General features: G+C 53.4%; 11 non-coding genes across 11 annotated transcripts; all 11 read right to left on the reverse strand.

Annotated features, from left to right (window-relative positions):
* Positions 1-386: 386 nt before the first annotated feature.
* Positions 387-458, reverse strand: TRNAE-CUC (transfer RNA glutamic acid (anticodon CUC)). Its single transcript has one exon. It is a non-coding gene; the product is annotated as a tRNA-Glu (tRNA).
* Positions 459-1,088: 630 nt separating this feature from the next.
* TRNAE-UUC (transfer RNA glutamic acid (anticodon UUC)) lies at positions 1,089-1,160 on the reverse strand. Its single transcript has one exon. It is a non-coding gene; the product is annotated as a tRNA-Glu (tRNA).
* Positions 1,161-3,314: 2,154 nt separating this feature from the next.
* TRNAE-UUC (transfer RNA glutamic acid (anticodon UUC)) lies at positions 3,315-3,386 on the reverse strand. Its single transcript has one exon. It is a non-coding gene; the product is annotated as a tRNA-Glu (tRNA).
* Positions 3,387-5,546: 2,160 nt separating this feature from the next.
* Positions 5,547-5,618, reverse strand: TRNAE-UUC (transfer RNA glutamic acid (anticodon UUC)). The gene has a single exon. It is a non-coding gene; the product is annotated as a tRNA-Glu (tRNA).
* A 3,684-nt stretch (positions 5,619-9,302) lies between these two features.
* On the reverse strand, positions 9,303-9,374 carry TRNAE-CUC (transfer RNA glutamic acid (anticodon CUC)). Its single transcript has one exon. It is a non-coding gene; the product is annotated as a tRNA-Glu (tRNA).
* A 4,362-nt stretch (positions 9,375-13,736) lies between these two features.
* TRNAE-CUC (transfer RNA glutamic acid (anticodon CUC)) lies at positions 13,737-13,808 on the reverse strand. Its single transcript has one exon. It is a non-coding gene; the product is annotated as a tRNA-Glu (tRNA).
* Positions 13,809-14,438: 630 nt separating this feature from the next.
* Positions 14,439-14,510, reverse strand: TRNAE-UUC (transfer RNA glutamic acid (anticodon UUC)). Its single transcript has one exon. It is a non-coding gene; the product is annotated as a tRNA-Glu (tRNA).
* A 2,154-nt stretch (positions 14,511-16,664) lies between these two features.
* Positions 16,665-16,736, reverse strand: TRNAE-UUC (transfer RNA glutamic acid (anticodon UUC)). Its single transcript has one exon. It is a non-coding gene; the product is annotated as a tRNA-Glu (tRNA).
* Positions 16,737-18,896: 2,160 nt separating this feature from the next.
* TRNAE-UUC (transfer RNA glutamic acid (anticodon UUC)) lies at positions 18,897-18,968 on the reverse strand. The gene has a single exon. It is a non-coding gene; the product is annotated as a tRNA-Glu (tRNA).
* A 2,154-nt stretch (positions 18,969-21,122) lies between these two features.
* Positions 21,123-21,194, reverse strand: TRNAE-UUC (transfer RNA glutamic acid (anticodon UUC)). Its single transcript has one exon. It is a non-coding gene; the product is annotated as a tRNA-Glu (tRNA).
* Positions 21,195-23,348: 2,154 nt separating this feature from the next.
* TRNAE-UUC (transfer RNA glutamic acid (anticodon UUC)) lies at positions 23,349-23,420 on the reverse strand. The gene has a single exon. It is a non-coding gene; the product is annotated as a tRNA-Glu (tRNA).
* Between the last annotated feature and the right edge of the window lie 1,164 nt (positions 23,421-24,584).

Raw genomic sequence — 24,584 nt, forward strand, 5'->3', positions numbered from 1 at the left:
CTGCTGCTTTCGGTACGTGCAGCTCAGCTTTTTCTTACCCTGAACCAGACTTCCGTTTCAGCAAAAAGGTGGGTTGCAGTGGGTCCGGGATGCCATTTGGAGACAAAGCCTGCGGCCCTGTCAAAGATGACTTCCTGCCGCACACCATGTGGTCAGAAGCCTACGAAAAGAAGCGCACCTCGGAATACAGAATCTCACTTCCTCAAGAGCCTTGCACAAGAGATTTTCCTCCCGCCGAGGAAAGCAACTCAAAGGGAACCTTGCGAAAATCAAATTAGGAGCCAGATTGCGGGATGCTAGGCAAACTGTTTGTCAGAAAAGCAAATTCATTTTGAGAAGCCCTGACCTGCGGGAAGGAAAAGCATTCAAGGGCAGAAGAAGGACTGTTCCCTGACCGGGAATCGAACCCGGGCCGCGGCGGTGAGAGCGCCGAATCCTAACCACTAGACCACCAGGGAACCCAGAGCCATACAGCAAAAGTTCCTACACTGCTCTCCTAGTGACAAAGCTCATGGGGGCTGAAAGCATATTTTATTCTACAGCGAATATGAATCAGAACTTGAAAAAACACTCATGATTCCACCAGACTGTTTGTCACTTCCAAGCACAGGCCATCCCCTCCCCCGTGCTACTGAACCGACGAATTCCTGTACAATCGGGATCCCCGGGAAATCACAAGAGGGACACCTAGTGGCCGCTGATAGCTCAAAGACAGCTGGTACACCTTCTCACACCTACCTCGTTATTCAGCTTGCTGGAAGAATACATTGCGAATGACCGATTCAAGAGTGCAAGGGAGAAGAGTGCTCCAAAGTAGATGTATACATCGCAGCCGGGTTTTCCAGCAATTTACCTTTCTGATGAGCTGGTACTGCACTTTACGCCCACATAGAGCACCTGACTGGGTGGGGGACTGCGTGCGCATGAAGGTGGCTGAGGGCAATGGGAGCAAAGCAACCTGGGACACAGGGGACCCAGCCCCTTTCCTCTGCTTTCGTCTATAGGTCGGGGTGCCTTTTTAAGGACCTTCGATTAAAAAAAGCTGAGCTGCGTGGACAAATTACGCACGTCTACGTCTTAGAGGGATCTTCCCTGACCGGGAATCGAACCCGGGCCGCGGCGGTGAAAGCGCCGAATCCTAGCCACTAGACCACCAGGGAGGAGATGCTCTTGTGAGCCTGCCTTGCTCACTTCCTTATTGTGACTAAGCTAACTCCACTGTATAGATTGCCCATAAAGTACGAGTGGGGAAAAGTTAGGTGTCACACAGTGTGTTTGTCATAAGCAATTACCTTTATCCTCCTGCAAAAGCCTTTTTACTCTGCAATCACCTCTTGCTGGACAGCCTGCGCTGGAGCAGCCAGCATGAAAAGGGAGCTGAGTAAGGCAGGGCCTAGGGTCTCACCAGGGTGGCCGAGTGGTTAAGGCGTTGGACTTAAGATCCAATGGACAGTTGTCCGCATGGGTTCGAGCCCCATCCCTGGTATGGGTTTTCAGCGGGTGTGTAGGAACTTGCAGATGCTTTTTTAAAGCATTTTCCTCTGCCCTCCTCACCCTCCCAGTGCCCTTCCTTAACAGTCCCAATTCACGTCTCAGCTGTGGGGTCTGCTGCTACTCTGCACTTAGCATGGATGCTTCCCAAAGCAATGCAGTGCCACCTACGCAGAGCCCCTGCTTAGAGAAATACACCTCCTATGTCTTTTCCCACTGAAGGGAGCAGGAGGAAGTACTTGCTTCCTGGGGAACATGGGCCTGCCACTGGAATTTGTTAACCCGCCTCTTGCGGATTTCTCCCCTTTCTTTGATTTACACCTGCAGGCTCTCCCTTGCCATCGGAGCAGGATCTGCTGATGCAGGCCCGGCTGGATCAAATGTGCAAAGGCTTGTCCCCAGGCCTCGGGAAAAAATTGAGCAGAGATTCCCGCCTCCGCCTCCGCCTCCTCTTGCCTTCCGAACGGGCTTCCAAACGGGCAATGCCCTGACGGGTCCCCCACGCCCCATCCTGCCCATGCCCACACCCCTGTATATGAGGGTGACCCATGTCCCTCACCCTCCATGCTCGAACGGAAGACACGTGTGTCCTGAGGGGAGCGCCAGACAGGCATTTCTCCGGCCAGGCAGACCCCTGCAGCACCCGTTAGGCTCCAAAGCCTGTACATTCCCAAGATGCCACTGGTCACTATGCAAATCAGACAGCCCTGGCCACACCCTCTCCGCCGCTGGGCTCTGCTGCTTTCGGTACGTGCAGCTCAGCTTTTTCTTACCCTGAACCAGACTTCCGTTTCAGCAAAAAGGTGGGTTGCAGTGGGTCCGGGATGCCATTTGGAGACAAAGCCTGCGGCCCTGTCAAAGATGACTTCCTGCCGCACACCATGTGGTCAGAAGCCTACGAAAAGAAGCGCACCTCGGAATACAGAATCTCACTTCCTCAAGAGCCTTGCACAAGAGATTTTCCTCCCGCCGAGGAAAGCAACTCAAAGGGAACCTTGCGAAAATCAAATTAGGAGCCAGATTGCGGGATGCTAGGCAAACTGTTTGTCAGAAAAGCAAATTCATTTTGAGAAGCCCTGACCTGCGGGAAGGAAAAGCATTCAAGGGCAGAAGAAGGACTGTTCCCTGACCGGGAATCTAACCCGGGCCGCGGCGGTGAGAGCGCCGAATCCTAACCACTAGACCACCAGGGAACCCAGAGCCATACAGCAAAAGTTCCTACACTGCTCTCCTAGTGACAAAGCTCATGGGGGCTGAAAGCATATTTTATTCTACAGCGAATATGAATCAGAACTTGAAAAAACACTCATGATTCCACCAGACTGTTTGTCACTTCCAAGCACAGGCCATCCCCTCCCCCGTGCTACTGAACCGACGAATTCCTGTACAATCGGGATCCCCGGGAAATCACAAGAGGGACACCTAGTGGCCGCTGATAGCTCAAAGACAGCTGGTACACCTTCTCACACCTACCTCGTTATTCAGCTTGCTGGAAGAATACATTGCGAATGACCGATTCAAGAGTGCAAGGGAGAAGAGTGCTCCAAAGTAGATGTATACATCGCAGCCGGGTTTTCCAGCAATTTACCTTTCTGATGAGCTGGTACTGCACTTTACGCCCACATAGAGCACCTGACTGGGTGGGGGACTGCGTGCGCATGAAGGTGGCTGAGGGCAATGGGAGCAAAGCAACCTGGGACACAGGGGACCCAGCCCCTTTCCTCTGCTTTCGTCTATAGGTCGGGGTGCCTTTTTAAGGACCTTCGATTAAAAAAAGCTGAGCTGCGTGGACAAATTACGCACGTCTACGTCTTAGAGGGATCTTCCCTGACCGGGAATCGAACCCGGGCCGCGGCGGTGAAAGCGCCGAATCCTAGCCACTAGACCACCAGGGAGGAGATGCTCTTGTGAGCCTGCCTTGCTCACTTCCTTATTGTGACTAAGCTAACTCCACTGTATAGATTGCCCATAAAGTACGAGTGGGGAAAAGTTAGGTGTCACACAGTGTGTTTGTCATAAGCAATTACCTTTATCCTCCTGCAAAAGCCTTTTTACTCTGCAATCACCTCTTGCTGGACAGCCTGCGCTGGAGCAGCCAGCATGAAAAGGGAGCTGAGTAAGGCAGGGCCTAGGGTCTCACCAGGGTGGCCGAGTGGTTAAGGCGTTGGACTTAAGATCCAATGGACAGTTGTCCGCATGGGTTCGAGCCCCATCCCTGGTATGGGTTTTCAGCGGGTGTGTAGGAACTTGCAGATGCTTTTTTAAAGCATTTTCCTCTGCCTTCCTCACCCTCCCAGTGCCCTTCCTTAACAGTCCCAATTCACGTCTCAGCTGTGGGGTCTGCTGCTACTCTGCACTTAGCATGAATGCTTCCCAAAGCAATGCAGTGCCACCTACGCAGAGCCCCTGCTTAGAGAAATACACCTCCTATGTCTTTTCCCACTGAAGGGAGCAGGAGGAAGTACTTGCTTCCTGGGGAACATGGGCCTGCCACTGGAATTTGTTAACCCGCCTCTTGCGGATTTCTCCCCTTTCTTTGATTTACACCTGCAGGCTCTCCCTTGCCATCGAAGCAGGATCTGCTGATGCAGGCCCGGCAGGATCAAATGTGCAAAGGCTTGTCCCCAGGCCTCGGGAAAAAATTGAGCAGAGATTCCCGCCTCCGCCTCCGCCTCCGCCTCCTCTTGCCTTCCGAACGGGCTTCCAAACGGGCAATGCCCTGACGGGTCCCCCACGCCCCATCCTGCCCATGCCCACACCCCTGTATATGAGGGTGACCCATGTCCCTCACCCTCCATGCTCGAACGGAAGACACGTGTGTCCTGAGGGGAGCGCCAGACAGGCATTTCTCCGGCCAGGCAGACCCCTGCAGCACCCGTTAGGCTCCAAAGCCTGTACATTCCCAAGATGCCACTGGTCACTATGCAAATCAGACAACCCTGGCCACACCCTCTCCGCCGCTGGGCTCTGCTGCTTTCGGTACGTGCAGCTCAGCTTTTTCTTACCCTGAACCAGACTTCCGTTTCAGCAAAAAGGTGGGTTGCAGTGGGTCCGGGATGCCATTTGGAGACAAAGCCTGCGGCCCTGTCAAAGATGACTTCCTGCCGCACACCATGTGGTCAGAAGCCTACGAAAAGAAGCGCACCTCGGAATACAGAATCTCACTTCCTCAAGAGCCTTGCACAAGAGATTTTCCTCCCGCCGAGGAAAGCAACTCAAAGGGAACCTTGCGAAAATCAAATTAGGAGCCAGATTGCGGGATGCTAGGCAAACTGTTTGTCAGAAAAGCAAATTCATTTTGAGAAGCCCTGACCTGCGGGAAGGAAAAGCATTCAAGGGCAGAAGAAGGACTGTTTCCTGACCGGGAATCGAACCCGGGCCGCGGCGGTGAGAGCGCCGAATCCTAACCACTAGACCACCAGGGAACCCACAGCCATACAGCAAAAGTTCCTACACTGCTCTCCTAGTGACAAAGCTCATGGGGGCTGAAAGCATATTTTATTCTACAGCGAATATGAATCAGAACTTGAAAAAACACTCATGATTCCACCAGACTGTTTGTCACTTCCAAGCACAGGCCATCCCCTCCCCCGTGCTACTGAACCGACGAATTCCTGTACAATCGGGATCCCCGGGAAATCACAAGAGGGACACCTAGTGGCCGCTGATAGCTCAAAGACAGCTGGTACACCTTCTCACACCTACCTCGTTATTCAGCTTGCTGGAAGAATACATTGCGAATGACCGATTCAAGAGTGCAAGGGAGAAGAGTGCTCCAAAGTAGATGTATACATCGCAGCCGGGTTTTCCAGCAATTTACCTTTCTGATGAGCTGGTACTGCACTTTACGCCCACATAGAGCACCTGACTGGGTGGGGGACTGCGTGCGCATGAAGGTGGCTGAGGGCAATGGGAGCAAAGCAACCTGGGACACAGGGGACCCAGCCCCTTTCCTCTGCTTTCGTCTATAGGTCGGGGTGCCTTTTTAAGGACCTTCGATTAAAAAAAGCTTAGCTGCGTGGACAAATTACGCACGTCTACGTCTTAGAGGGATCTTCCCTGACCGGGAATCGAACCCGGGCCGCGGCGGTGAAAGCGCCGAATCCTAGCCACTAGACCACCAGGGAGGAGATGCTCTTGTGAGCCTGCCTTGCTCACTTCCTTATTGTGACTAAGCTAACTCCACTGTATAGATTGCCCATAAAGTACGAGTGGGGAAAAGTTAGGTGTCACACAGTGTGTTTGTCATAAGCAATTACCTTTATCCTCCTGCAAAAGCCTTTTTACTCTGCAATCACCTCTTGCTGGACAGCCTGCGCTGGAGCAGCCAGCATGAAAAGGGAGCTGAGTAAGGCAGGGCCTAGGGTCTCACCAGGGTGGCCGAGTGGTTAAGGCGTTGGACTTAAGATCCAATGGACAGTTGTCCGCATGGGTTCGAGCCCCATCCCTGGTATGGGTTTTCAGCGGGTGTGTAGGAACTTGCAGATGCTTTTTTAAAGCATTTTCCTCTGCCTTCCTCACCCTCCCAGTGCCCTTCCTTAACAGTCCCAATTCACGTCTCAGCTGTGGGGTCTGCTGCTACTCTGCACTTAGCATGGATGCTTCCCAAAGCAATGCAGTGCCACCTACGCAGAGCCCCTGCTTAGAGAAATACACCTCCTATGTCTTTTCCCACTGAAGGGAGCAGGAGGAAGTACTTGCTTCCTGGGGAACATGGGCCTGCCACTGGAATTTGTTAACCCGCCTCTTGCGGATTTCTCCCCTTTCTTTGATTTACACCTGCAGGCTCTCCCTTGCCATCGGAGCAGGATCTGCTGATGCAGGCCCGGCAGGATCAAATGTGCAAAGGCTTGTCCCCAGGCCTCGGGAAAAAATTGAGCAGAGATTCCCGCCTCCGCCTCCGCCTCCGCCTCCTCTTGCCTTCCGAACGGGCTTCCAAACGGGCAATGCCCTGACGGGTCCCCCACGCCCCATCCTGCCCATGCCCACACCCCTGTATATGAGGGTGACCCATGTCCCTCACCCTCCATGCTCGAACGGAAGACACGTGTGTCCTGAGGGGAGCGCCAGACAGGCATTTCTCCGGCCAGGCAGACCCCTGCAGCACCCGTTAGGCTCCAAAGCCTGTACATTCCCAAGATGCCACTGGTCACTATGCAAATCAGACAGCCCTGGCCACACCCTCTCCGCCGCTGGGCTCTGCTGCTTTCGGTACGTGCAGCTCAGCTTTTTCTTACCCTGAACCAGACTTCCGTTTCAGCAAAAAGGTGGGTTGCAGTGGGTCCGGGATGCCATTTGGAGACAAAGCCTGCGGCCCTGTCAAAGATGACTTCCTGCCGCACACCATGTGGTCAGAAGCCTACGAAAAGAAGCGCACCTCGGAATACAGAATCTCACTTCCTCAAGAGCCTTGCACAAGAGATTTTCCTCCCGCCGAGGAAACCAACTCAAAGGGAACCTTGCGAAAATCAAATTAGGAGCCAGATTGCGGGATGCTAGGCAAACTGTTTGTCAGAAAAGCAAATTCATTTTGAGAAGCCCTGACCTGCGGGAAGGAAAAGCATTCAAGGGCAGAAGAAGGACTGTTCCCTGACCGGGAATCAAACCCGGGCCGCGGCGGTGAGAGCGCCGAATCCTAACCACTAGACCACCAGGGAACCCAGAGCCATACAGCAAAAGTTCCTACACTGCTCTCCTAGTGACAAAGCTCATGGGGGCTGAAAGCATATTTTATTCTACAGCGAATATGAATCAGAACTTGAAAAAACACTCATGATTCCACCAGACTGTTTGTCACTTCCAAGCACAGGCCATCCCCTCCCCCGTGCTACTGAACCGACGAATTCCTGTACAATCGGGATCCCCGGGAAATCACAAGAGGGACACCTAGTGGCCGCTGATAGCTCAAAGACAGCTGGTACACCTTCTCACACCTACCTCGTTATTCAGCTTGCTGGAAGAATACATTGCGAATGACCGATTCAAGAGTGCAAGGGAGAAGAGTGCTCCAAAGTAGATGTATACATCGCAGCCGGGTTTTCCAGCAATTTACCTTTCTGATGAGCTGGTACTGCACTTTACGCCCACATAGAGCACCTGACTGGGTGGGGGACTGCGTGCGCATGAAGGTGGCTGAGGGCAATGGGAGCAAAGCAACCTGGGACACAGGGGACCCAGCCCCTTTCCTCTGCTTTCGTCTATAGGTCGGGGTGCCTTTTTAAGGACCTTCGATTAAAAAAAGCTGAGCTGCGTGGACAAATTACGCACGTCTACGTCTTAGAGGGATCTTCCCTGACCGGGAATCGAACCCGGGCCGCGGCGGTGAAAGTGCCGAATCCTAGCCACTAGACCACCAGGGAGGAGATGCTCTTGTGAGCCTGCCTTGCTCACTTCCTTATTGTGACTAAGCTAACTCCACTGTATAGATTGCCCATAAAGTACGAGTGGGGAAAAGTTAGGTGTCACACAGTGTGTTTGTCATAAGCAATTACCTTTATCCTCCTGCAAAAGCCTTTTTACTCTGCAATCACCTCTTGCTGGACAGCCTGCGCTGGAGCAGCCAGCATGAAAAGGGAGCTGAGTAAGGCAGGGCCTAGGGTCTCACCAGGGTGGCCGAGTGGTTAAGGCGTTGGACTTAAGATCCAATGGACAGTTGTCCGCATGGGTTCGAGCCCCATCCCTGGTATGGGTTTTCAGCGGGTGTGTAGGAACTTGCAGATGCTTTTTTAAAGCATTTTCCTCTGCCTTCCTCACCCTCCCAGTGCCCTTCCTTAACAGTCCCAATTCACGTCTCAGCTGTGGGGTCTGCTGCTACTCTGCACTTAGCATGGATGCTTCCCAAAGCAATGCAGTGCCACCTACGCAGAGCCCCTGCTTAGAGAAATACACCTCCTATGTCTTTTCCCACTGAAGGGAGCAGGAGGAAGTACTTGCTTCCTGGGGAACATGGGCCTGCCACTGGAATTTGTTAACCCGCCTCTTGCGGATTTCTCCCCTTTCTTTGATTTACACCTGCAGGCTCTCCCTTGCCATCGGAGCAGGATCTGCTGATGCAGGCCCGGCTGGATCAAATGTGCAAAGGCTTGTCCCCAGGCCTCGGGAAAAAATTGAGCAGAGATTCCCGCCTCCGCCTCCGCCTCCTCTTGCCTTCCGAACGGGCTTCCAAACGGGCAATGCCCTGACGGGTCCCCCACGCCCCATCCTGCCCATGCCCACACCCCTGTATATGAGGGTGACCCATGTCCCTCACCCTCCATGCTCGAACGGAAGACACGTGTGTCCTGAAGGGAGCGCCAGACAGGCATTTCTCCGGCCAGGCAGACCCCTGCAGCACCCGTTAGGCTCCAAAGCCTGTACATTCCCAAGATGCCACTGGTCACTATGCAAATCAGACAGCCCTGGCCACACCCTCTCCGCCGCTGGGCTCTGCTGCTTTCGGTACGTGCAGCTCAGCTTTTTCTTACCCTGAACCAGACTTCCGTTTCAGCAAAAAGGTGGGTTGCAGTGGGTCCGGGATGCCATTTGGAGACAAAGCCTGCGGCCCTGTCAAAGATGACTTCCTGCCGCACACCATGTGGTCAGAAGCCTACGAAAAGAAGCGCACCTCGGAATACAGAATCTCACTTCCTCAAGAGCCTTGCACAAGAGATTTTCCTCCCGCCGAGGAAAGCAACTCAAAGGGAACCTTGCGAAAATCAAATTAGGAGCCAGATTGCGGGATGCTAGGCAAACTGTTTGTCAGAAAAGCAAATTCATTTTGAGAAGCCCTGATCTGCGGGAAGGAAAAGCATTCAAGGGCAGAAGAAGGACTGTTCCCTGACCGGGAATCGAACCCGGGCCGCGGCGGTGAGAGCGCCGAATCCTAACCACTAGACCACCAGGGAACCCAGAGCCATACAGCAAAAGTTCCTACACTGCTCTCCTAGTGACAAAGCTCATGGGGGCTGAAAGCATATTTTATTCTACAGCGAATATGAATCAGAACTTGAAAAAACACTCATGATTCCACCAGACTGTTTGTCACTTCCAAGCACAGGCCATCCCCTCCCCCGTGCTACTGAACCGACGAATTCCTGTACAATCGGGATCCCCGGGAAATCACAAGAGGGACACCTAGTGGCCGCTGATAGCTCAAAGACAGCTGGTACACCTTCTCACACCTACCTCGTTATTCAGCTTGCTGGAAGAATACATTGCGAATGACCGATTCAAGAGTGCAAGGGAGAAGAGTGCTCCAAAGTAGATGTATACATCGCAGCCGGGTTTTCCAGCAATTTACCTTTCTGATGAGCTGGTACTGCACTTTACGCCCACATAGAGCACCTGACTGGGTGGGGGACTGCGTGCGCATGAAGGTGGCTGAGGGCAATGGGAGCAAAGCAACCTGGGACACAGGGGACCCAGCCCCTTTCCTCTGCTTTCGTCTATAGGTCGGGGTGTCTTTTTAAGGACCTTCGATTAAAAAAAGCTGAGCTGCGTGGACAAATTACGCACGTCTACGTCTTAGAGGGATCTTCCCTGACCGCGGCGGTGAAAGCGCCGAATCCTAGCCACTAGACCACCAGGGAGGAGATGCTCTTGTGAGCCTGCCTTGCTCACTTCCTTATTGTGACTAAGCTAACTCCACTGTATAGATTGCCCATAAAGTACGAGTGGGGAAAAGTTAGGTGTCACACAGTGTGTTTGTCATAAGCAATTACCTTTATCCTCCTGCAAAAGCCTTTTTACTCTGCAATCACCTCTTGCTGGACAGCCTGCGCTGGAGCAGCCAGCATGAAAAGGGAGCTGAGTAAGGCAGGGCCTAGGGTCTCACCAGGGTGGCCGAGTGGTTAAGGCGTTGGACTTAAGATCCAATGGACAGTTGTCCGCATGGGTTCGAGCCCCATCCCTGGTATGGGTTTTCAGCGGGTGTGTAGGAACTTGCAGATGCTTTTTTAAAGCATTTTCCTCTGCCTTCCTCACCCTCCCAGTGCCCTTCCTTAACAGTCCCAATTCACGTCTCAGCTGTGGGGTCTGCTGCTACTCTGCACTTAGCATGGATGCTTCCCAAAGCAATGCAGTGCCACCTACGCAGAGCCCCTGCTTAGAGAAATACACCTCCTATGTCTTTTCCCACTGAAGGGAGCAGGAGGAAGTACTTGCTTCCTGGGGAACATGGGCCTGCCACTGGAATTTGTTAACCCGCCTCTTGCGGATTTCTCCCCTTTCTTTGATTTACACCTGCAGGCTCTCCCTTGCCATCGGAGCAGGATCTGCTGATGCAGGCCCGGCAGGATCAAATGTGCAAAGGCTTGTCCCCAGGCCTCGGGAAAAAATTGAGCAGAGATTCCCGCCTCCGCCTCCGCCTCCGCCTCCTCTTGCCTTCCGAACGGGCTTCCAAACGGGCAATGCCCTGACGGGTCCCCCACGCCCCATCCTGCCCATGCCCACACCCCTGTATATGAGGGTGACCCATGTCCCTCACCCTCCATGCTCGAACGGAAGACACGTGTGTCCTGAGGGGAGCGCCAGACAGGCATTTCTCCGGCCAGGCAGACCCCTGCAGCACCCGTTAGGCTCCAAAGCCTGTACATTCCCAAGATGCCACTGGTCACTATGCAAATCAGACAGCCCTGGCCACACCCTCTCCGCCGCTGGGCTCTGCTGCTTTCGGTACGTGCAGCTCAGCTTTTTCTTACCCTGAACCAGACTTCCGTTTCAGCAAAAAGGTGGGTTGCAGTGGGTCCGGGATGCCATTTGGAGACAAAGCCTGCGGCCCTGTCAAAGATGACTTCCTGCCGCACACCATGTGGTCAGAAGCCTACGAAAAGAAGCGCACCTCGGAATACAGAATCTCACTTCCTCAAGAGCCTTGCACAAGAGATTTTCCTCCCGCCGAGGAAAGCAACTCAAAGGGAACCTTGCGAAAATCAAATTAGGAGCCAGATTGCGGGATGCTAGGCAAACTGTTTGTCAGAAAAGCAAATTCATTTTGAGAAGCCCTGACCTGCGGGAAGGAAAAGCATTCAAGGGCAGAAGAAGGACTGTTCCCTGACCGGGAATCAAACCCGGGCCGCGGCGGTGAGAGCGCCGAATCCTAACCACTAGACCACCAGGGAACCCAGAGCCATACAGCAAAAGTTCCTACACTGCTCTCCTAGTGACAAAGCTCATGGGGGCTGAAAGCATATTTTATTCTACAGCGAATATGAATCAGAACTTGAAAAAACACTCATGATTCCACCAGACTGTTTGTCACTTCCAAGCACAGGCCATCCCCTCCCCCGTGCTACTGAACCGACGAATTCCTGTACAATCGGGATCCCCGGGAAATCACAAGAGGGACACCTAGTGGCCGCTGATAGCTCAAAGACAGCTGGTACACCTTCTCACACCTACCTCGTTATTCAGCTTGCTGGAAGAATACATTGCGAATGACCGATTCAAGAGTGCAAGGGAGAAGAGTGCTCCAAAGTAGATGTATACATCGCAGCCGGGTTTTCCAGCAATTTACCTTTCTGATGAGCTGGTACTGCACTTTACGCCCACATAGAGCACCTGACTGGGTGGGGGACTGCGTGCGCATGAAGGTGGCTGAGGGCAATGGGAGCAAAGCAACCTGGGACACAGGGGACCCAGCCCCTTTCCTCTGCTTTCGTCTATAGGTCGGGGTGCCTTTTTAAGGACCTTCGATTAAAAAAAGCTGAGCTGCGTGGACAAATTACGCACGTCTACGTCTTAGAGGGATCTTCCCTGACCGGGAATCGAACCCGGGCCGCGGCGGTGAAAGTGCCGAATCCTAGCCACTAGACCACCAGGGAGGAGATGCTCTTGTGAGCCTGCCTTGCTCACTTCCTTATTGTGACTAAGCTAACTCCACTGTATAGATTGCCCATAAAGTACGAGTGGGGAAAAGTTAGGTGTCACACAGTGTGTTTGTCATAAGCAATTACCTTTATCCTCCTGCAAAAGCCTTTTTACTCTGCAATCACCTCTTGCTGGACAGCCTGCGCTGGAGCAGCCAGCATGAAAAGGGAGCTGAGTAAGGCAGGGCCTAGGGTCTCACCAGGGTGGCCGAGTGGTTAAGGCGTTGGACTTAAGATCCAATGGACAGTTGTCCGCATGGGTTCGAGCCCCATCCCTGGTATGGGTTTTCAGCGGGTGTGTAGGAACTTGCAGATGCTTTTTTAAAGCATTTTCCTCTGCCTTCCTCACCCTCCCAGTGCCCTTCCTTAACAGTCCCAATTCACGTCTCAGCTGTGGGGTCTGCTGCTACTCTGCACTTAGCATGGATGCTTCCCAAAGCAATGCAGTGCCACCTACGCAGAGCCCCTGCTTAGAGAAATACACCTCCTATGTCTTTTCCCACTGAAGGGAGCAGGAGGAAGTACTTGCTTCCTGGGGAACATGGGCCTGCCACTGGAATTTGTTAACCCGCCTCTTGCGGATTTCTCCCCTTTCTTTGATTTACACCTGCAGGCTCTCCCTTGCCATCGGAGCAGGATCTGCTGATGCAGGCCCGGCTGGATCAAATGTGCAAAGGCTTGTCCCCAGGCCTCGGGAAAAAATTGAGCAGAGATTCCCGCCTCCGCCTCCTCTTGCCTTCCGAACGGGCTTCCAAACGGGCAATGCCCTGACGGGTCCCCCACGCCCCATCCTGCCCATGCCCACACCCCTGTATATGAGGGTGACCCATGTCCCTCACCCTCCATGCTCGAACGGAAGACACGTGTGTCCTGAGGGGAGCGCCAGACAGGCATTTCTCCGGCCAGGCAGACCCCTGCAGCACCCGTTAGGCTCCAAAGCCTGTACATTCCCAAGATGCCACTGGTCACTATGCAAATCAGACAGCCCTGGCCACACCCTCTCCGCCGCTGGGCTCTGCTGCTTTCGGTACGTGCAGCTCAGCTTTTTCTTACCCTGAACCAGACTTCCGTTTCAGCAAAAAGGTGGGTTGCAGTGGGTCCGGGATGCCATTTGGAGACAAAGCCTGCGGCCCTGTCAAAGATGACTTCCTGCCGCACACCATGTGGTCAGAAGCCTACGAAAAGAAGCGCACCTCGGAATACAGAATCTCACTTCCTCAAGAGCCTTGCACAAGAGATTTTCCTCCCGCCGAGGAAAGCAACTCAAAGGGAACCTTGCGAAAATCAAATTAGGAGCCAGATTGCGGGATGCTAGGCAAACTGTTTGTCAGAAAAGCAAATTCATTTTGAGAAGCCCTGACCTGCGGGAAGGAAAAGCATTCAAGGGCAGAAGAAGGACTGTTCCCTGACCGGGAATCGAACCCGGGCCGCGGCGGTGAGAGCGCCGAATCCTAACCACTAGACCACCAGGGAACCCAGAGCCATACAGCAAAAGTTCCTACACTGCTCTCCTAGTGACAAAGCTCATGGGGGCTGAAAGCATATTTTATTCTACAGCGAATATGAATCAGAACTTGAAAAAACACTCATGATTCCACCAGACTGTTTGTCACTTCCAAGCACAGGCCATCCCCTCCCCCGTGCTACTGAACCGACGAATTCCTGTACAATCGGGATCCCCGGGAAATCACAAGAGGGACACCTAGTGGCCGCTGATAGCTCAAAGACAGCTGGTACACCTTCTCACACCTACCTCGTTATTCAGCTTGCTGGAAGAATACATTGCGAATGACCGATTCAAGAGTGCAAGGGAGAAGAGTGCTCCAAAGTAGATGTATACATCGCAGCCGGGTTTTCCAGCAATTTACCTTTCTGATGAGCTGGTACTGCACTTTACGCCCACATAGAGCACCTGACTGGGTGGGGGACTGCGTGCGCATGAAGGTGGCTGAGGGCAATGGGAGCAAAGCAACCTGGGACACAGGGGACCCAGCCCCTTTCCTCTGCTTTCGTCTATAGGTCGGGGTGCCTTTTTAAGGACCTTCGATTAAAAAAAGCTGAGCTGCGTGGACAAATTACGCACGTCTACGTCTTAGAGGGATCTTCCCTGACCGGGAATCGAACCCGGGCCGCGGCGGTGAAAGCGCCGAATCCTAGCCACTAGACCACCAGGGAGGAGATGCTCTTGTGAGCCTGCCTTGCTCACTTCCTTATTGTGACTAAGCTAACTCCACTGTATAGATTGCCCATAAAGTACGAGTGGGGAAAAGTTAGGTGTCACACAGTGTGTTTGTCATAAGCAATTACCTTTATCCTCCTGCAAAAGCCTTTTTACTCTGCAATCACCTCTTGCTGGACAGCCTGCGCTGGAGCAGCCAGCATGAAAAGGGAGCTGAGTAAGGCAGGGCCTAGGGTCTCACCAGGGTGGCCGAGTGGTTAAGGCGTTGGACTTAAGATCCAATGGACAGTTGTCCGCATGGGTTCGAGCCCCATCCCTGGTATGGGTTTTCAGCGGGTGTGTAGGAACTTGCAGATGCTTTTTTAAAGCATTTTCCTCTGCCCTCCTCACCCTCCCAGTGCCCTTCCTTAACAGTCCCAATTCACGTCTCAGCTGTGGGGTCTGCTGCTACTCTGCACTTAGCATGGATGCTTCCCAAAGCAATGCAGTGCCACCTACGCAGAGCCCCTGCTTAGAGAAATACACCTCCTATGTCTTTTCCCACTGAAGGGAGCAGGAGGAAGTACTTGCTTCCTGGGGAACATGGGCCTGCCACTGGAATTTGTTAACCCGCCTCTTGCGGATTTCTCCCCTTTCTTTGATTTACACTTGCAGGCTCTCCCTTGCCATCGGAGCAGGATCTGCTGATGCAGGCCCGGCTGGATCAAATGTGCAAAGGCTTGTCCCCAGGCCTCGGGAAAAAATTGAGCAGAGATTCCCGCCTCCGCCTCCGCCTCCTCTTGCCTTCCGAACGGGCTTCCAAACGGGCAATGCCCTGACGGGTCCCCCACGCCCCATCCTGCCCATGCCCACACCCCTGTATATGAGGGTGACCCATGTCCCTCACCCTCCATGCTCGAACGGAAGACACGTGTGTCCTGAGGGGAGCGCCAGACAGGCATTTCTCCGGCCAGGCAGACCCCTGCAGCACCCGTTAGGCTCCAAAGCCTGTACATTCCCAAGATGCCACTGGTCACTATGCAAATCAGACAGCCCTGGCCACACCCTCTCCGCCGCTGGGCTCTGCTGCTTTCGGTACGTGCAGCTCAGCTTTTTCTTACCCTGAACCAGACTTCCGTTTCAGCAAAAAGGTGGGTTGCAGTGGGTCCGGGATGCCATTTGGAGACAAAGCCTGCGGCCCTGTCAAAGATGACTTCCTGCCGCACACCATGTGGTCAGAAGCCTACGAAAAGAAGCGCACCTCGGAATACAGAATCTCACTTCCTCAAGAGCCTTGCACAAGAGATTTTCCTCCCGCCGAGGAAAGCAACTCAAAGGGAACCTTGCGAAAATCAAATTAGGAGCCAGATTGCGGGATGCTAGGCAAACTGTTTGTCAGAAAAGCAAATTCATTTTGAGAAGCCCTGACCTGCGGGAAGGAAAAGCATTCAAGGGCAGAAGAAGGACTGTTTCCTGACCGGGAATCGAACCCGGGCCGCGGCGGTGAGAGCGCCGAATCCTAACCACTAGACCACCAGGGAACCCACAGCCATACAGCAAAAGTTCCTACACTGCTCTCCTAGTGACAAAGCTCATGGGGGCTGAAAGCATATTTTATTCTACAGCGAATATGAATCAGAACTTGAAAAAACACTCATGATTCCACCAGACTGTTTGTCACTTCCAAGCACAGGCCATCCCCTCCCCCGTGCTACTGAACCGACGAATTCCTGTACAATCGGGATCCCCGGGAAATCACAAGAGGGACACCTAGTGGCCGCTGATAGCTCAAAGACAGCTGGTACACCTTCTCACACCTACCTCGTTATTCAGCTTGCTGGAAGAATACATTGCGAATGACCGATTCAAGAGTGCAAGGGAGAAGAGTGCTCCAAAGTAGATGTATACATCGCAGCCGGGTTTTCCAGCAATTTACCTTTCTGATGAGCTGGTACTGCACTTTACGCCCACATAGAGCACCTGACTGGGTGGGGGACTGCGTGCGCATGTAGGTGGCTGAGGGCAATGGGAGCAAAGCAACCTGGGACACAGGGGACCCAGCCCCTTTCCTCTGCTTTCGTCTATAGGTCGGGGTGCCTTTTTAAGGACCTTCGATTAAAAAAAGCTTAGCTGCGTGGACAAATTACGCACGTCTACGTCTTAGAGGGATCTTCCCTGACCGGGAATCGAACCCGGGCCGCGGCGGTGAAAGCGCCGAATCCTAGCCACTAGACCACCAGGGAGGAGATGCTCTTGTGAGCCTGCCTTGCTCACTTCCTTATTGTGACTAAGCTAACTCCACTGTATAGATTGCCCATAAAGTACGAGTGGGGAAAAGTTAGGTGTCACACAGTGTGTTTGTCATAAGCAATTACCTTTATCCTCCTGCAAAAGCCTTTTTACTCTGCAATCACCTCTTGCTGGACAGCCTGCGCTGGAGCAGCCAGCATGAAAAGGGAGCTGAGTAAGGCAGGGCCTAGGGTCTCACCAGGGTGGCCGAGTGGTTAAGGCGTTGGACTTAAGATCCAATGGACAGTTGTCCGCATGGGTTCGAGCCCCATCCCTGGTATGGGTTTTCAGCGGGTGTGTAGGAACTTGCAGATGCTTTTTTAAAGCATTTTCCTCTGCCTTCCTCACCCTCCCAGTGCCCTTCCTTAACAGTCCCAATTCACGTCTCAGCTGTGGGGTCTGCTGCTACTCTGCACTTAGCATGGATGCTTCCCAAAGCAATGCAGTGCCACCTACGCAGAGCCCCTGCTTAGAGAAATACACCTCCTATGTCTTTTCCCACTGAAGGGAGCAGGAGGAAGTACTTGCTTCCTGGGGAACATGGGCCTGCCACTGGAATTTGTTAACCCGCCTCTTGCGGATTTCTCCCCTTTCTTTGATTTACACCTGCAGGCTCTCCCTTGCCATCGGAGCAGGATCTGCTGATGCAGGCCCGGCAGGATCAAATGTGCAAAGGCTTGTCCCCAGGCCTCGGGAAAAAATTGAGCAGAGATTCCCGCCTCCGCCTCCGCCTCCGCCTCCTCTTGCCTTCCGAACGGGCTTCCAAACGGGCAATGCCCTGACGGGTCCCCCACGCCCCATCCTGCCCATGCCCACACCCCTGTATATGAGGGTGACCCATGTCCCTCACCCTCCATGCTCGAACGGAAGACACGTGTGTCCTGAGGGGAGCGCCAGACAGGCATTTCTCCGGCCAGGCAGACCCCTGCAGCACCCGTTAGGCTCCAAAGCCTGTACATTCCCAAGATGCCACTGGTCACTATGCAAATCAGACAGCCCTGGCCACACCCTCTCCGCCGCTGGGCTCTGCTGCTTTCGGTACGTGCAGCTCAGCTTTTTCTTACCCTGAACCAGACTTCCGTTTCAGCAAAAAGGTGGGTTGCAGTGGGTCCGGGATGCCATTTGGAGACAAAGCCTGCGGCCCTGTCAAAGATGACTTCCTGCCGCACACCATGTGGTCAGAAGCCTACGAAAAGAAGCGCACCTCGGAATACAGAATCTCACTTCCTCAAGAGCCTTGCACAAGAGATTTTCCTCCCGCCGAGGAAACCAACTCAAAGGGAACCTTGCGAAAATCAAATTAGGAGCCAGATTGCGGGATGCTAGGCAAACTGTTTGTCAGAAAAGCAAATTCATTTTGAGAAGCCCTGACCTGCGGGAAGGAAAAGCATTCAAGGGCAGAAGAAGGACTGTTTCCTGACCGGGAATCAAACCCGGGCTGCGGCGGTGAGAGCGCCGAATCCTAACCACTAGACCACCAGGGAACCCAGAGCCATACAGCAAAAGTTCCTACACTGCTCTCCTAGTGACAAAGCTCATGGGGGCTGAAAGCATATTTTATTCTACAGCGAATATGAATCAGAACTTGAAAAAACACTCATGATTCCACCAGACTGTTTGTCACTTCCAAGCACAGGCCATCCCCTCCCCCGTGCTACTGAACCGACGAATTCCTGTACAATCGGGATCCCCGGGAAATCACAAGAGGGACACCTAGTGGCCGCTGATAGCTCAAAGACAGCTGGTACACCTTCTCACACCTACCTCGTTATTCAGCTTGCTGGAAGAATACATTGCGAATGACCGATTCAAGAGTGCAAGGGAGAAGAGTGCTCCAAAGTAGATGTATACATCGCAGCCGGGTTTTCCAGCAATTTACCTTTCTGATGAGCTGGTACTGCACTTTACGCCCACATAGAGCACCTGACTGGGTGGGGGACTGCGTGCGCATGAAGGTGGCTGAGGGCAATGGGAGCAAAGCAACCTGGGACACAGGGGACCCAGCCCCTTTCCTCTGCTTTCGTCTATAGGTCGGGGTGCCTTTTTAAGGACCTTCGATTAAAAAAAGCTGAGCTGCGTGGACAAATTACGCACGTCTACGTCTTAGAGGGATCTTCCCTGACCGGGAATCGAACCCGGGCCGCGGCGGTGAAAGCGCCGAATCCTAGCCACTAGACCACCAGGGAGGAGATGCTCTTGTGAGCCTGCCTTGCTCACTTCCTTATTGTGACTAAGCTAACTCCACTGTATAGATTGCCCATAAAGTACGAGTGGGGAAAAGTTAGGTGTCACACAGTGTGTTTGTCATAAGCAATTACCTTTATCCTCCTGCAAAAGCCTTTTTACTCTGCAATCACCTCTTGCTGGACAGCCTGCGCTGGAGCAGCCAGCATGAAAAGGGAGCTGAGTAAGGCAGGGCCTAGGGTCTCACCAGGGTGGCCGAGTGGTTAAGGCGTTGGACTTAAGATCCAATGGACAGTTGTCCGCATGGGTTCGAGCCCCATCCCTGGTATGGGTTTTCAGCGGGTGTGTAGGAACTTGCAGATGCTTTTTTAAAGCATTTTCCTCTGCCCTCCTCACCCTCCCAGTGCCCTTCCTTAACAGTCCCAATTCACGTCTCAGCTGTGGGGTCTGCTGCTACTCTGCACTTAGCATGGATGCTTCCCAAAGCAATGCAGTGCCACCTACGCAGAGCCCCTGCTTAGAGAAATACACCTCCTATGTCTTTTCCCACTGAAGGGAGCAGGAGGAAGTACTTGCTTCCTGGGGAACATGGGCCTGCCACTGGAATTTGTTAACCCGCCTCTTGCGGATTTCTCCCCTTTCTTTGATTTACACCTGCAGGCTCTCCCTTGCCATCGGAGCAGGATCTGCTGATGCAGGCCCGGCTGGATCAAATGTGCAAAGGCTTGTCCCCAGGCCTCGGGAAAAAATTGAGCAGAGATTCCCGCCTCCGCCTCCGCCTCCTCTTGCCTTCCGAACGGGCTTCCAAACGGGCAATGCCCTGACGGGTCCCCCACGCCCCATCCTGCCCATGCCCACACCCCTGTATATGAGGGTGACCCATGTCCCTCACCCTCCATGCTCGAACGGAAGACACGTGTGTCCTGAGGGGAGCGCCAGACAGGCATTTCTCCGGCCAGGCAGACCCCTGCAGCACCCGTTAGGCTCCAAAGCCTGTACATTCCCAAGATGCCACTGGTCACTATGCAAATCAGACAGCCCTGGCCACACCCTCTCCGCCGCTGGGCTCTGCTGCTTTCGGTACGTGCAGCTCAGCTTTTTCTTACCCTGAACCAGACTTCCGTTTCAGCAAAAAGGTGGGTTGCAGTGGGTCCGGGATGCCATTTGGAGACAAAGCCTGCGGCCCTGTCAAAGATGACTTCCTGCCGCACACCATGTGGTCAGAAGCCTACGAAAAGAAGCGCACCTCGGAATACAGAATCTCACTTCCTCAAGAGCCTTGCACAAGAGATTTTTCTCCCGCCGAGGAAAGCAACTCAAAGGGAACCTTGCGAAAATCAAATTAGGAGCCAGATTGCGGGATGCTAGGCAAACTGTTTGTCAGAAAAGCAAATTCATTTTGAGAAGCCCTGACCTGCGGGAAGGAAAAGCATTCAAGGGCAGAAGAAGGACTGTTCCCTGACCGGGAATCGAACCCGGGCCGCAGCGGTGAGAGCGCCGAATCCTAACCACTAGACCACCAGGGAACCCAGAGCCATACAGCAAAAGTTCCTACACTGCTCTCCTAGTGACAAAGCTCATGGGGGCTGAAAGCATATTTTATTCTACAGCGAATATGAATCAGAACTTGAAAAAACACTCATGATTCCACCAGACTGTTTGTCACTTCCAAGCACAGGCCATCCCCTCCCCCGTGCTACTGAACCGACGAATTCCTGTACAATCGGGATCCCCGGGAAATCACAAGAGGGACACCTAGTGGCCGCTGATAGCTCAAAGACAGCTGGTACACCTTCTCACACCTACCTCGTTATTCAGCTTGCTGGAAGAATACATTGCGAATGACCGATTCAAGAGTGCAAGGGAGAAGAGTGCTCCAAAGTAGATGTATACATCGCAGCCGGGTTTTCCAGCAATTTACCTTTCTGATGAGCTGGTACTGCACTTTACGCCCACATAGAGCACCTGACTGGGTGGGGGACTGCGTGCGCATGAAGGTGGCTGAGGGCAATGGGAGCAAAGCAACCTGGGACACAGGGGACCCAGCCCCTTTCCTCTGCTTTCGTCTATAGGTCGGGGTGCCTTTTTAAGGACCTTCGATTAAAAAAAGCTGAGCTGCGTGGACAAATTACGCACGTCTACGTCTTAGAGGGATCTTCCCTGACCGGGAATCGAACCCGGGCCGCGGCGGTGAAAGCGCCGAATCCTAGCCACTAGACCACCAGGGAGGAGATGCTCTTGTGAGCCTGCCTTGCTCACTTCCTTATTGTGACTAAGCTAACTCCACTGTATAGATTGCCCATAAAGTACGAGTGGGGAAAAGTTAGGTGTCACACAGTGTGTTTGTCATAAGCAATTACCTTTATCCTCCTGCAAAAGCCTTTTTACTCTGCAATCACCTCTTGCTGGACAGCCTGCGCTGGAGCAGCCAGCATGAAAAGGGAGCTGAGTAAGGCAGGGCCTAGGGTCTCACCAGGGTGGCCGAGTGGTTAAGGCGTTGGACTTAAGATCCAATGGACAGTTGTCCGCATGGGTTCGAGCCCCATCCCTGGTATGGGTTTTCAGCGGGTGTGTAGGAACTTGCAGATGCTTTTTTAAAGCATTTTCCTCTGCCCTCCTCACCCTCCCAGTGCCCTTCCTTAACAGTCCCAATTCACGTCTCAGCTGTGGGGTCTGCTGCTACTCTGCACTTAGCATGGATGCTTCCCAAAGCAATGCAGTGCCACCTACGCAGAGCCCCTGCTTAGAGAAATACACCTCCTATGTCTTTTCCCACTGAAGGGAGCAGGAGGAAGTACTTGCTTCCTGGGGAACATGGGCCTGCCACTGGAATTTGTTAACCCGCCTCTTGCGGATTTCTCCCCTTTCTTTGATTTACACCTGCAGGCTCTCCCTTGCCATCGGAGCAGGATCTGCTGATGCAGGCCCGGCTGGATCAAATGTGCAAAGGCTTGTCCCCAGGCCTCGGGAAAAAATTGAGCAGAGATTCCCGCCTCCGCCTCCGCCTCCTCTTGCCTTCCGAACGGGCTTCCAAACGGGCAATGCCCTGACGGGTCCCCCACGCCCCATCCTGCCCATGCCCACACCCCTGTATATGAGGGTGACCCATGTCCCTCACCCTCCATGCTCGAACGGAAGACACGTGTGTCCTGAGGGGAGCGCCAGACAGGCATTTCTCCGGCCAGGCAGACCCCTGCAGCACCCGTTAGGCTCCAAAGCCTGTACATTCCCAAGATGCCACTGGTCACTATGCAAATCAGACAGCCCTGGCCACACCCTCTCCGCCGCTGGGCTCTGCTGCTTTCGGTACGTGCAGCTCAGCTTTTTCTTACCCTGAACCAGACTTCCGTTTCAGCAAAAAGGTGGGTTGCAGTGGGTCCGGGATGCCATTTGGAGACAAAGCCTGCGGCCCTGTCAAAGATGACTTCCTGCCGCACACCATGTGGTCAGAAGCCTACGAAAAGAAGCGCACCTCGGAATACAGAATCTCACTTCCTCAAGAGCCTTGCACAAGAGATTTTCCTCCCGCCGAGGAAAGCAACTCAAAGGGAACCTTGCGAAAATCAAATTAGGAGCCAGATTGCGGGATGCTAGGCAAACTGTTTGTCAGAAAAGCAAATTCATTTTGAGAAGCCCTGACCTGCGGGAAGGAAAAGCATTCAAGGGCAGAAGAAGGACTGTTCCCTGACCGGGAATCGAACCCGGGCCGCAGCGGTGAGAGCGCCGAATCCTAACCACTAGACCACCAGGGAACCCAGAGCCATACAGCAAAAGTTCCTACACTGCTCTCCTAGTGACAAAGCTCATGGGGGCTGAAAGCATATTTTATTCTACAGCGAATATGAATCAGAACTTGAAAAAACACTCATGATTCCACCAGACTGTTTGTCACTTCCAAGCACAGGCCATCCCCTCCCCCGTGCTACTGAACCGACGAATTCCTGTACAATCGGGATCCCCGGGAAATCACAAGAGGGACACCTAGTGGCCGCTGATAGCTCAAAGACAGCTGGTACACCTTCTCACACCTACCTCGTTATTCAGCTTGCTGGAAGAATACATTGCGAATGACCGATTCAAGAGTGCAAGGGAGAAGAGTGCTCCAAAGTAGATGTATACATCGCAGCCGGGTTTTCCAGCAATTTACCTTTCTGATGAGCTGGTACTGCACTTTACGCCCACATAGAGCACCTGACTGGGTGGGGGACTGCGTGCGCATGAAGGTGGCTGAGGGCAATGGGAGCAAAGCAACCTGGGACACAGGGGACCCAGCCCCTTTCCTCTGCTTTCGTCTATAGGTCGGGGTGCCTTTTTAAGGACCTTCGATTAAAAAAAGCTGAGCTGCGTGGACAAATTACGCACGTCTACGTCTTAGAGGGATCTTCCCTGACCGGGAATCGAACCCGGGCCGCGGCGGTGAAAGCGCCGAATCCTAGCCACTAGACCACCAGGGAGGAGATGCTCTTGTGAGCCTGCCTTGCTCACTTCCTTATTGTGACTAAGCTAACTCCACTGTATAGATTGCCCATAAAGTACGAGTGGGGAAAAGTTAGGTGTCACACAGTGTGTTTGTCATAAGCAATTACCTTTATCCTCCTGCAAAAGCCTTTTTACTCTGCAATCACCTCTTGCTGGACAGCCTGCGCTGGAGCAGCCAGCATGAAAAGGGAGCTGAGTAAGGCAGGGCCTAGGGTCTCACCAGGGTGGCCGAGTGGTTAAGGCGTTGGACTTAAGATCCAATGGACAGTTGTCCGCATGGGTTCGAGCCCCATCCCTGGTATGGGTTTTCAGCGGGTGTGTAGGAACTTGCAGATGCTTTTTTAAAGCATTTTCCTCTGCCCTCCTCACCCTCCCAGTGCCCTTCCTTAACAGTCCCAATTCACGTCTCAGCTGTGGGGTCTGCTGCTACTCTGCACTTAGCATGGATGCTTCCCAAAGCAATGCAGTGCCACCTACGCAGAGCCCCTGCTTAGAGAAATACACCTCCTATGTCTTTTCCCACTGAAGGGAGCAGGAGGAAGTACTTGCTTCCTGGGGAACATGGGCCTGCCACTGGAATTTGTTAACCCGCCTCTTGCGGATTTCTCCCCTTTCTTTGATTTACACCTGCAGGCTCTCCCTTGCCATCGGAGCAGGATCTGCTGATGCAGGCCCGGCTGGATCAAATGTGCAAAGGCTTGTCCCCAGGCCTCGGGAAAAAATTGAGCAGAGATTCCCGCCTCCGCCTCCGCCTCCTCTTGCCTTCCGAACGGGCTTCCAAACGGGCAATGCCCTGACGGGTCCCCCACGCCCCATCCTGCCCATGCCCACACCCCTGTATATGAGGGTGACCCATGTCCCTCACCCTCCATGCTCGAACAGAAGACACGTGTGTCCTGAGGGGAGCGCCAGACAGGCATTTCTCCGGCCAGGCAGACCCCTGCAGCACCCGTTAGGCTCCAAAGCCTGTACATTCCCAAGATGCCACTGGTCACTATGCAAATCAGACAGCCCTGGCCACACCCTCTCCGCCGCTGGGCTCTGCTGCTTTCGGTACGTGCAGCTCAGCTTTTTCTTACCCTGAACCAGACTTCCGTTTCAGCAAAAAGGTGGGTTGCAGTGGGTCCGGGATGCCATTT

This window comes from Triturus cristatus, chromosome 5_2, assembly GCF_964204655.1.
Source record: "Triturus cristatus chromosome 5_2, aTriCri1.1, whole genome shotgun sequence".
Lineage (NCBI taxonomy): Eukaryota > Metazoa > Chordata > Amphibia > Caudata > Salamandridae > Triturus > Triturus cristatus.